Source organism: Rhinoderma darwinii, chromosome 5 (assembly GCF_050947455.1).
Source record: "Rhinoderma darwinii isolate aRhiDar2 chromosome 5, aRhiDar2.hap1, whole genome shotgun sequence".
NCBI classification, from domain to species: Eukaryota; Metazoa; Chordata; class Amphibia; order Anura; family Rhinodermatidae; genus Rhinoderma; species Rhinoderma darwinii.
The window spans coordinates 326,672,878-326,685,377 of record NC_134691.1 but is presented as its reverse complement, the minus strand read 5'-3'; the positions used below and the strand labels follow the sequence as shown (position 1 = coordinate 326,685,377).

Sequence of the window (12,500 nt, the reverse complement as noted above, 5' to 3'; positions counted from 1 at the left end):
CAGCAAGTGTCTCATTTCGTTGCAGTGCCACCACAGGTGAAATTAAGCATTACACATTACCTACGCAAATCAATGGGTTGTCCATTAAATGTGCATACTAGCTGGGACCAGAGTCAAATATGTACTTTGTAGCTGATTTCTAATAGATGAGGGTCCTGAATGGGAGACTCCATCTATTAACTCAGAATATCCAAGCACAGTGTTTAACAATTTGATATGATTTTCATTAAGAAAAACTTGCAAACTTCACTAGAAACCAGGCAGGAGATCCTGACATATAATAGTCCCAATACTGCATTATGAGTTCTACCATTCTACAAGGTATTGACAAATGCCTGGACTATACAATAAGGCTTAATTTCACCTGCCGGGTCAAAAAAAAAGTCAATGATAGGCATATGAGTTATAGATTACTGTGTGAAAGAAGATCCTGGTTCCCTTGAGCACAGATAGGTGTCATGCATGGGCGTAGCCATAAAGGGTGCAAAGGTTGCAGTCGCACACGAGCCCTGATGCCTGTGTGTCTGACAGATGACTGAGGGGGCTGGACTTGCCAAAAGGCAGGGCTTAGATTTCCTATTGCAGACTGACCAGTGGGGGAGGGCTCATGCAGTAGCCAGTTGCCTTACAGCCAGACAGGATTGTGACAAGAAGAAGGGGATGGACATGGATGACTTCCTGAGACACAAAACATTTTTTAAGATTTTTTTTTAACAGTTTTAATTACCATATGGGACAGAATAGGATAAAGTGAGGAAGCTATTAAAGGGCAAATTGCTGGGGTTTTTCACATTTTTTTTGTGAATTTTCTAAATTTTGTGTAAATCAATTTCATGTAATCCAATGCTGGCAAAGCTAACACGGTCTACATTCCTCTTAATGACGTCTGCAAGAAAAACATTTTCATTGTCATTGTATTTGTGAATTAAGGACCATTAGAACTCGTTATTTTCTATAATTGAATAGGCATAATTATTTAGTTAATGACTGTTTTATTTTCCGCATTATAATAAGATGGCAATTCCTGTGCCTTTTTTAATGCGATTATGACCAGAGACTCCGGGAACCGTGCTGTGCTGGGCATATGATCAGGTAATTTTAAAATTAGGGTTCTGTACAGCGAGTTAATAAAACTGATAATGTGATTTAATTACCATCATACAGAGCGACTGGGGATAAATATGTTTGAAGAATACATGTAGGAGATTAGAAGATTAGTTTGCATGAATAAGCAGTCAAAATAGCAAATGTATAATTACAAGAAGCTGAGCCTTCCCTATCAGCGTCTTCAGAGTCTATAGAATGGTTTCCTAGTTAGTTAGTAACTACTTATTATACCTTTTTTGTGTTTTATTACAGCACAATTTCTTCTCTTTCCATATTGTAATCTCATTTCATATTACAGTCCTCGGAAGAATGAATCCAGCTGTAATTATCCAGACTATTCTCTTTTGTTGTGAGCTGAATCATTGGATTATAATAAGTGACAAAGGGAAAAAGAGATGGTGAAGCTCTGGAGAGGGGGCAATGGTGTGTGTGTATTGAGAATGCGATTTAAGTTTCTTACGTGCAGGGCCTGTTTTAGGCAAACTGGGCAATTGCTTAGGGCCCCCTCTTTTTAGGAGGCAGCCATGGATTGGACATCCAGGAGAAACCTGAGAGTGTAGTGGAAGAAAAGTTCAGAGTACTGTCAGTTCCAGTATCGGTATGTGCAGAGGCGTAGCTAGGTTCTCCAGCACCCGGGGCAAAGATTCAGTTTGGTGCCCCTCCCCCCAACCTCTTTCCCGACATCTCCTTCCCCCTCGCCGTGTTTGTTTTCTCTACCAATCAATGACGTGTCATTTCTTTTCCACATTTCTTTTTATGTAACTCGAGCATAAAAACATTTGCACATTTTACAAGCAATATAGTTCTATACACAACACCAGAACCAAGCTCAGTACATAAATACAGCCCCAGAACTAAGCTCAATACATATATACAGCACCAGCACAAATACAGCTCAATTTAGTGCAACCCCTGGCGTATAGGTATGTACGGCGTAAAACTACAGCTCCCATCATGGCCCGAACAATGGTAAAGATATGCTGGGAGATGCTGTTTCACAAAAAATAAATCATTTCATAAGCATCACGCTGCAGATCATACAGTGACTAAAGTGCTAATTAGAGGCAGAATGAACATTTACATTAAGTGACTCACCGGTGACATCTCAGATTCTAGTTCTTTTTCTCCATCCGGTCCAGACCTCTATGATGACTTCTCCCGGTCACAGACCATTTCTGCAGTTTGCCGCTCAGATGTCTTCAGCTTCTCACTTTTCCAACATTTCTACACCTATAAATAAAGATAAAGTTCTCATTATACCACACACTATGCCCCTAAATATAATAGCACCATACACTGCACCTCTAATTATAATAGCACCATACACTGTGTCCCATACACACACACACTGTGCCCCCTATGGATAGTGCCTGACATAGAGCCCCCTGTAGATTGTGCCCCTGTATATAGTGTCCCACAAATAGCTCCCCCTATAGTGCTCCACAGATAGCCCACCCCTGTAGATATATTATACACAGAGGAGAGAGAGGAGCGTAGAAGCCATATAGTAAAAAACTGGAAAAACTTTATTGAACATAGTTAAATACACAGAAAATTTTTTAAAAAGGTACAATTGGATAGAGTGACTCTATAAAATTCCAATACAGAACGGCAGACTCGATAAGTTGCGTATAAGGGTACAGTAGATCGTTATGGGGAGTGGATAAGAGGCAGTATATGAAAAGCACTAGATGGCATGTCCTGGCATAAGTATGCAAAGGTAGAGACATAGACACAATATAATGCTGGTGCAAGTCTACGTAGTTCAAAAAAGCACAGTAAGCCAAAATCAATCAGTCACAGACTGATACTTCCATACATTCCCCAAATATTAAGAAGTCTTACCCATAGCAGAGTGTACACAGGATCCTGACAAACGTGTGGAAAATCCCAACGCGCGTTTCGCGGTATGCTTCCTCAAGGGGTGTGAAGTGTCTAATGCGAAGCAGCCTTAAATGTTGTGAAATCCAGGTGTATGCGATGTTTCCTAATCCAAGGAGAGTGCAGCGCGTATCTCCCGCCGAAAGCCGGATGTGAGGCATGCCCCACTTCCAGGCCCCAGCGCCGTGGCGCATATCCCAGGTCCCCGACGCGTACAGGGACCCCGGACATGCGCAGTGCGCTGAAGGGGCGGGAACCCCCCTGTAGATATAGCCCACCCCTGTATATAGGGCTCCACATATAGTCCACCCCTGTATATAGTGCTCCACATATAGTCCACCCCTGTATATAGTGCTCCACAGATAGCCCACCCCTGTATATAGCCCCCTGTAGATATAGCCCACCCCTGTATATAGTGCTCCACAGATAGCCCACCCCTGTATAAAGCCCCCTTGTAGATATAGCCCACCCCTGTATATAGTGCTTCAGAGATAGCCCACCCCTGTATATAGCCCCCCTGTAGATATAGCCCACCCCTGTATATAGTGTTCCATAGATAGCCCACCCCTGTATATAGCCCCCTGTAGATATAGCCCACCCCTGTATATAGTGCTCCTTAGATAGCCCACCCCTGTATATAGCCCCCCTGTAGATAGAGCCCCCCGTAGATAATGCCCCCCGTAGATAATGCCCCCTGTAGATAAAGCCCCCATAGATAAAGCCCCCCTAGATAAAACCCTCCCTGTAGATAAAGCCACCCATAGATAAAGCCCCCCGTAGATAAAGCTCCCCGTAGATAAAGCCCCCTGTAGATAAAGCCTCCCTGTAGATAAAGCACCCCCATAGATAAAGCCCCCCTGTAGATAAAGCCCCCCATAGATAAAGCCCCCCTGTAGATTAAGGCCCCCCATAGATAAAGCCCCCCTGTAGATAAAGCCCCCCCAAAGATAAAGCCCCCCTTGTAGATAAAGCCCCCCATAGATAAAGCCCCCCTGCTGATAAAGCCCCCCCATAGATAAAGTCCCCCTTGTAGATAAAGCCCCCCATAGATAAAGCCCCCCTGTAGATAAAGCCCCCCATAGATAAAGCCCTCCTGTAGATAAAGCCCCCCATAGATAAAGCCCCCCTGTAGATAAAGCCCCCCTTGTAGATAAAGCCCCCCTGTAGATAAAGCCCCCCTGTAGATAAAGCCCATCATAGATAAAGCCCTCCTGTAGATAAAGCCCCCCATAGATAAAGCCCCCCTGTAGATAAAGCCCCCCTTGTAGATAAAGCCCCCCTGTAGATAAAGCCCCCCTGTAGATAAAGCCCATCATAGATAAAGCCCCCCTTGTAGATAAAGCCCCCCCCCCCCCCCGTAAATAAAGCCACACACTTTTTTATTACAATAAAATAACAAACTATTCAAACTCACCTTATTCCCGCTCCCACGCCGGCCGGCAACAATGGAGACCTGCTCTCTTCTGCGCGGGTCTCCTTGGGGTTGAACGAAGCGTCTATGAAAGGCGCTGATTGGCTGGGCAGGATGACTTTCCCTGTCAGTCAGCGACTTTCATCGCCGGAAGCTTCACTGGTACAAAAGGTACCAGTAGCTTCACTGGTGCAAAAGTGCTGAATAGCCGGGCACGGAACGTACCCGGACATTCATTGCTTCTAATTGTACCTGTGTCCTATAGACACAGGTACAATTATAGTGCAGGAGGAGGTGGCGCTGGCGCCCCCCTCTAAGTTGCGCACGGGGCACATGCCCCGCCTGCCCCCACCTAGCTACGCCCCTGGGTATGTGAGCAGTATATGGAGGTATGATTTAGGCATTGAATGACTATATTGGGTGGGCATTGTTTTAAAGTATTATTTGGCATTGCATGGCTATATTCAGGTCTAAAATATGGCTAAGAAGAGCATATATATATCTGTGTTTTACATATAAAAACTGTGCAAAAGTGGCAAGTGTGGGGACCCAACTAAGCTTGTTGACCAGGATCCCATTTTCTATAAACTGAACATGAAAATCTTTATATATTTTACAAAATAGGATTTAGGTTACATACGTTTAGAATACATATACGTCACTTCTACATATGGCAAGACTTTCCTTCTTAGTTACAAATACATCTGGAATATCTCATGATGTTATCTAAATATGGTAACGCTTTCCTTCTTAGCTGCAAATACATCTGGAATATCTCATGATGTTATCTACATATGTAACGTTTTCTTTCTTAGCTACAAATACATCTGGAATATCTTGTGATGTTCTCTACATACTGTCTCTATGTGATAGGGGGAAGTTATTCTTACAATTTAAAACTTTTGCTTATCTCTTAAATGGTTAAATGCAGCTATTTTTATAGTGAAAATACATGTTATATGTATTACTCTCACATTCCCCTTTTTTTACCAAATAGGATTTAGGTTAATGTAACTGGTAACATAGAGAATTTGACTCTATAGAAAATACTTTATATGAAGAAGTCTATATGTGGAATGTTCTTTTTATGGAAAATTCTATTTATAGAATCCTTGGTGTAAGAAAATTTCCAACCATGATATTATCAGTATAAAAATTATATCCATAGAGTATTCACTGTAAGGAGAATATTCCCCATGGATACTTTGGTAAAAGGAGAATTTTAGCAGCGTCGGACTGGCCCACAAGAATACTGTAGGATCCTATGGTGGGCCTTGGCTCTGATACAAAAATGTCCCTCTAAGGTCCAGCAGAATACAACTATTTGGACTTAAATGCCATTAGGGTCCATTTTTAATGGGTTAACCTAGAAAACCTTATTGATGATATGCCCTGCAAAGTACAATCATAATAATAAAGTTTATAATGCTCTATATAGATGGCAGGTGGGTCTGATAGTGATCTATAAAATGTTCAATTTAAATGTTATTAGAATTCCACCAATAACATTTTCTGAAACTAGAGTAAGATTTTTCTTTAAAGAGCATTCGACTTATGGAAAATTTAGTATGAGAATTTTACTCGAATGTTCTTCATATGGCAATATTCTGGATAAGGGGAAATTCCAATCAGAATTCCACCCATGAAATGTTAAGTTTAAGGAAAATTCCACCCATTGAGCCTTTAACAAAGTGAATACAACAGTAATTGTCTATACAATTGTCTTTTGCTATGAGCTGACTCATAGGAATATAATAGGTCATAGTAAAGCTTGGTCAAGAAGGTAATGGGGTATTGAGAATGTGATTTACGTTTGTTACATGAGCATTTTTGTACATTCTGCAATTTGGAATTAGGTCTTCATTTCCCAGTTCTCTGTTTTCCCAGTTTTAGATTTCCACATTCTAACATACAATATTCAAAATAGAGAAAATTCCAACCATGGAATGTTCCATATGGGTATGGAGAGTTCCACATACAGAATATTCTGTATAAATAGACTTTCACACATATATTACATAGTTACATAGTTTGTACGGTTGAAAAAAGACACATGTCCATCAAGTTCAACCAAGGGATGGGAAAGGGGAAGTGGGATGGGAAAGGGGAAGTAAAAAATTTCTACACATAGGAGCTAATATTTTTTTGTTCTAGGAAATTATCTAACCCTTTTTTAAAGCCATCTCCTGTCCCTGCTGTGACGGCTCCTGCGGTAGGCCATTCCATAAATTCACCGTTCTCACAGTAAAGAAGGCTTGTCGCCTCTGCAGGTTGAACCTTTTTTTCTCCAGATGGAGGGAGCGCCCCCTTGTTTTTTGAGGGGGTTTTACATGGAACAGGATTTCACCATATTTTTTGTATGTGCCATTAATATATTTATATAAGTTAATCATGTCCCCCCTTAGTCATCTTTTTTCAAGGCTAAATAGGTTTAGTTCTTTTAATCTTTCCTCATAACTTAGATTTTCCATGCCCCTTATTAGCTTCGTTGCTCTTCTTTGTATTTTCTCTAACTCCAGGGCATCCTTTCTATGAACTGGAGCCCAGAACTGAACTGCATATTCTAGATGAGGCCTCACTAATGCTTTGTAAAGTTGTAATATTACATCCCTGTCCCGCGAGTCCATGCCTCTTTTGATACACAACAATATTTTGCTGGCCTTTGAAGCAGCTGATTGACTGATAGAGCTCAGTAGAAGTATTTTCAGTATAAGTAAAATTCCACTTATAAAGACTTCAGTATATGGAACATTGCACCAATAGAACATGATAGATAGACAGACAGACAGACAGACAGACAGACAGACAGACAGACAGACAGACAGACAGACAGATAGATGAATGAAAGAACCATCCATTATTTTCTTACGTACAAAATTATATTAGAGTATATGCGAAGATAGATGTAAAAAAACTGATACAACAATAACAACAATAAGCTGATCACACAGTGTGTCCCCCATTGGGACTCCCAGTGAGCAGCAGTAATCTGTGGGGAAGCCTGGCAGTAAGTGTTCAATTTCCCTGCAGTGCCACCGTAAGGGAAATTAAGCATTACAAAGTACTCAGTCATATCAATGGGTTGTCTGTGTAATCCAGGACAGGACAAGTCCTCCAGAGAATATTTTTTTGGAGCCACACTGGCCAATAGATGAAGATCCTAAACAGAGGACCTCTTTATGAATTTACATTTTCTTAATAGGGTGTATGAGAATGGTTTTTCTGAAGGGGACAACCCTTTAAGTTAAAGCAGACCTACACCTAAAATTGTTTGTAAAAAGAGAAAGACAATTCTACACCCAGAGGATTCCTTATAAGTAGAGATCCATCCATTAATGTCCAGAAAAAAAATACAATTATTTTGCAACTCCTCAGAAAAAGCCTTTAATGGCCCATACAAAAAAGGGTTGTTAAATAGGGTCTCACCTCTTTCAAAAGGGACTGAAAATGGATTCCCAGAATAATTTAATTTGTCTTGTCTCAGAAGACACAACGTTTAAAGCAAACACTATGAGGCCATACTCACACAATGCCAATTCTGTTAAAAAAAATATATATATACTTATTGGTACACAAAATAATCTAATGGAGAAAAGAGAAGTATAAGTATTTCCAAACTCTTGGCTTTGGCTTAAAAAAAAACTAGAAACTAAAAACTGCACCTCACTAACCTGTATGGGCCTGTCGAGAACAACTAGTGAAAAAATGAAGCAAGTAAAAATAAACAAAATAAAATAATCATACAATTTTTAAAAATATTATAATAACATAACACCATGCCTCCCAACAGTCCTCATTTATGAGACTGTTCTGCAAACAGAACCACAAAAAAAGTTGAGTCTTAGGCCTCGTTCACATCTGCGTTGGAGGCTCCATAAGGGCCTCCGTCGCTGATCTGGTCGAGATTACCAGAGATAATAACGCGGCATGCTGCGTTGTTGTCTCCAGTAAAATCACGGACACCCGACGGAAAGCCGACATAGCCTATTAAAGACAATGGGCTCCGTCAGCCGCCGGCGGTGTCCATTGTGCAACGGAACTGTTGCTTCCGTTATACCCTTGTTCTGTTCCTCTGACGGAGCAGAACAATTGAACACATAGACGTGGGTGTGAACATACGTAGCCTTATGCAGATCTGTATGTAAGGCGGCGTTTCTAGCAGGCAGAATGGGGGAAGATTTAAAATTACCCGCAATTTGGAATTGCAATTGTTGGGATTAAGGAAATTCAGCACATTAACACACTCCATATGATGTCCTTTTCATCTGTTTTTGAAATGTAATCAGTGGTAAATGTATCATTATATACATATTGTAATATAGAAATTAATAATAAGAATTATTATTATTATTATTATTGTTGTTGTTGTTGTTGTTGTTATTACCAAAAACATTTTTATTCTTTTTATTTATTTATCTTTTTCATTTAACTTATTTTGAGTTATTTTAGCTGGAATATCCAGGATTGCTAAATCCTATCTTCTCGATATTACGTTGCGGTGTTCCAGTTTTATTGTTTAAATACTGGCTCTTACAAACCTTGTTTCCTAGCATGAGCAATTCCTAGTCTGACAGCTGTGGAAATCTGCAGCACTGAAAAGAATTGGATGTTCAGAGCTGTACTGGGCCTTGATTTACCTTTTACAGCTTCACTGCCAAAGCCGATATTCACTCATCCCTCGCCTTCTACAATTCACACAGCAAACTCTCTCCCATACCGGAAACCTCAGCTGTTTGTGTCCATATGCTGCTGAGCTCCATATGTGCCCCTTGTTGCAAAAAAAAAATAAAAATCCTTGGGAAGTCCTGACTAGTCTTGATCTCATACAGATAGCAAATGTATTTAAAATGTCTTTATAGTGCTGAGAGGTGTTTTCACCTGATACAATTCTCCTATAGAAGTCGGTGCTTGCGCCTGCTGGCGACATTATCATTATGTGGTAGCTGGAAGCACATTACACAGCCTGTCAGTCTGCATTGTTTCAGAGCCAGGCCAAAGTGACAAAGGGCAGAGCCAGTATATATAATCATACACACTAACGCCACCTTCTCCCCAAAAATTACTTAGGTGCATTAGTGAACTCCACAAATATGAGCAAGTTTTAGGCACAATTTAGGTGAACTTAAAGGGTAATTCTGATTTTTAAATTATACCTGAAAATTGGCATAAATTATAGTAGAAATCTATACCAGCTCCTAGCCCGCGCAGATTTCAGTCTGTAAGGTGTAGCAAGGTACAGGTGTAGCACCCTACCTTGCCCTCCCATCTGACTACTCCCCTCCTCCTTCCTCTTTTAAAAAAATAGATATATTTATACTTACCTGACCGCTCCGCTCCTCTTCTTCCTTACATGACTGCTCCGCTCCTCTACTTCCTTACCTGACCGCTCCGCTCCTCTTCTTCCCACCCTCCGGCTCCCTCTTTATGCCAAGCTCCCTGTTACAGCCTTTTCTGTTGCACAACATGGGGCACCAATTCTCCCTATAGGTGAGGGGATCCCCTACCGATCAGACATTTATGGCATGTTCATTAATGCCATTTGTTAGATTACCCTTGTATGATGCAGTTTCAGCACAATAGTGATGCTGTCCCAGCATTTCTTGGCCAATTTACCACTTTTTGGGTACATATGTTGCACACTCCAGGTGCAAAACTAAAAATATTGAAAATTTGCTGATATTTACACAGATTTTTGGGTATAATTTAATAATCTTATGTCATGTTATCCAAAAAGATGAGCTGTTTAGAGGCGTTGACTCAAATTCTAATGGCTCAAGAACTCTACAGGACTTCAGTACTAGTTTTACAGGCCTGGTATAGAGCAAATAAGTAAAAAAATAATTCAAATATTGAAAAGGGTTGTTCCTTCCTTTACTAAAATAAACCAAACTGTTCAGGTTGCATGAGGGTGTTCTGATTTACACATGACCCTTATGGCTATAACATGACATGACATTTTTGCATTGCTAAGGTCAGAAATGCCGTCTATCATCTCATTAGCTGCCAATTAAACAAGAATAGTTGATGAAAAATATTTCCACTTGTTATTTCATCCTGATTATTATCATTCTGTAAAATTTTAGGGGCTTTTCATCCATAGATGACTGAGAAGAGAGAAAGGGATTTTGTTTTCCAAAAGCAAATGTTGTCTTGACCTTGGAAAATTGTGAAATACAAGAACTCTTGACTTGACTGACAGCTGGAATCAGACTTTCCATTATAAAAGTTCACACAAAAAATACAGTAAAACCAGGCTGAGTTATTTCCCATACAGAAATAGAGTCAGTGAATGAATACAATAAAATAAATGTTTGCTGTAATTTAAGGGTATAAGATGATATTGTGTTTAATGAGGATACTGAGATTTGTATGATAAAATACTAAAAACATGCAAAGAAAATAGAAAAACAAACAAATTGCAGTACCACTGGTGACCACCAGGATTACCCAAAGAGCCTCCATTCAAGATGTATTATTATAAGGCATGTTACAGTAGGCCAGCGCATAGTGCAATTTATGTTGTATTGCTTTATAAATTGGGACAAACAATGTTCATCATTTAGCTGTGTATATTCCGAGATCTGTCAAAACCTGGAGGTAAGTGAAGACTGAAATGTCACTTTCTGGCCCTGTGCGTCAGTAAATGGATTTCTGTTAACATAGGTCAGCGGTAATAGTAAAACAGGGGATTGTGATTGAAATGTAAATGCTTCATCCAGTGATCATCTATTGGTGAGTGATTTATTAAACGAACGGACTAGACTTGTAATCAATACCCTTCAGCCAGATTCACTAAAGCCCTCTGAAGACCAGAAGATATTACAAATGACACGGCAATATTAGTGAAATTTAAACTTTCCTCGTATCTATCTATCTATCTATCTATCTATCTATCTATCTATCTATCTATCTATCTATCTATCTATCTATCTATCTATCTATCTATCTATCTATCTATCTATCTATCTCATTATCTATCTATCTATCTATCTATCTATCTATCTATCTATCTATCTATCTATCTATCTATCTATCTATCTATCTATCTATCTATCTATCTATCTATCTATCTATCTATCTATCTATCTATCTATCTATCTATCTATCTATCTATCATTATCTATCTATCTATCTATCTATCTATCTATCTATCTATCTATCTATCTATCTATCTATCTATCTATCTATCTATCTATCTATCTATCTATCTATCTATCTATCTATCTATCTATCTATCTATCTATCTATCTATCTATCTATCTATCTATCTATCTATCTATCTATCTATCTATCTATCTATCTATCTATCTATCTATCTATCTATCTATCTATCTCATTATCTATCTATCTATCTATCTATCTATCTATCTATCTATCTATCTATCTATCTATCTATCTATCTATCTATCTATCTATCTATCTATCTATCTATCTATCTATCTATCTATCTATCTATCGATCTCATTATCTATCTATCTATCTATCTATCTATCTATCTATCTATCTATCTATCTATCTATCTATCTATCTATCTATCTATCTATCTATCTATCTATCTATCTATCTATCTATCTATCTATCTATCTCATTATCTATCTATCTCATTATCTATCTATCTATCTATCTATCTATCTATCTATCTATCTATCTATCTATCTATCTATCTATCTATCTATCTATCTATCTATCTATCTATCTATCTATCTATCTATCTATCTATCTATCTATCTATCTATCTATCTCATTATCTATCTATCTCTCTATCTATCTATCTATCTATCTATCTATCTATCTATCTATCTATCTATCTATCTATCTATCTATCTATCTATCTATCTATCTATCTATCTATCTATCTATCTATCTATCTATCATCTAATTCTTCCATTTGTCACATTAAAGAGCTTGTTCGGGCACAGGGTGGTTTTTCATACTGAGGATGTATCCACAGGACAGGTCATCAGTATATAATCGGTGGGATTCTGATACCCGGACTCTGTGCACTGTATAGCAGCCATGCTGGGCTACTGCAGCACTGCCACAATACTGTGACCGGAGCCATCTGCTTCCAGCACCGACCACTGCATAACATCCTGCGCCC

At 39.1% G+C, this 12,500-nt stretch overlaps 1 protein-coding gene and 1 long non-coding RNA gene across 2 annotated transcripts in view; both read left to right on the top strand.

Moving 5' to 3' along the window:
• The window catches only part of LOC142653038 (uncharacterized), a 28,058-nt gene extending 17,368 nt beyond the window's left edge, over window positions 1-10,690 (top strand). Inside the window, exon 3 of the long non-coding RNA XR_012848023.1 lies at window positions 10,483-10,690. This is a non-coding gene — a long non-coding RNA (uncharacterized LOC142653038). The remainder of the gene's footprint in view (window positions 1-10,482) is intronic.
• The window catches only part of ZNF804B (zinc finger protein 804B), a 355,194-nt gene that overhangs the window by 45,787 nt on the left and 296,907 nt on the right, over window positions 1-12,500 (top strand). The gene's annotated exons all lie outside the window — the stretch shown is intronic.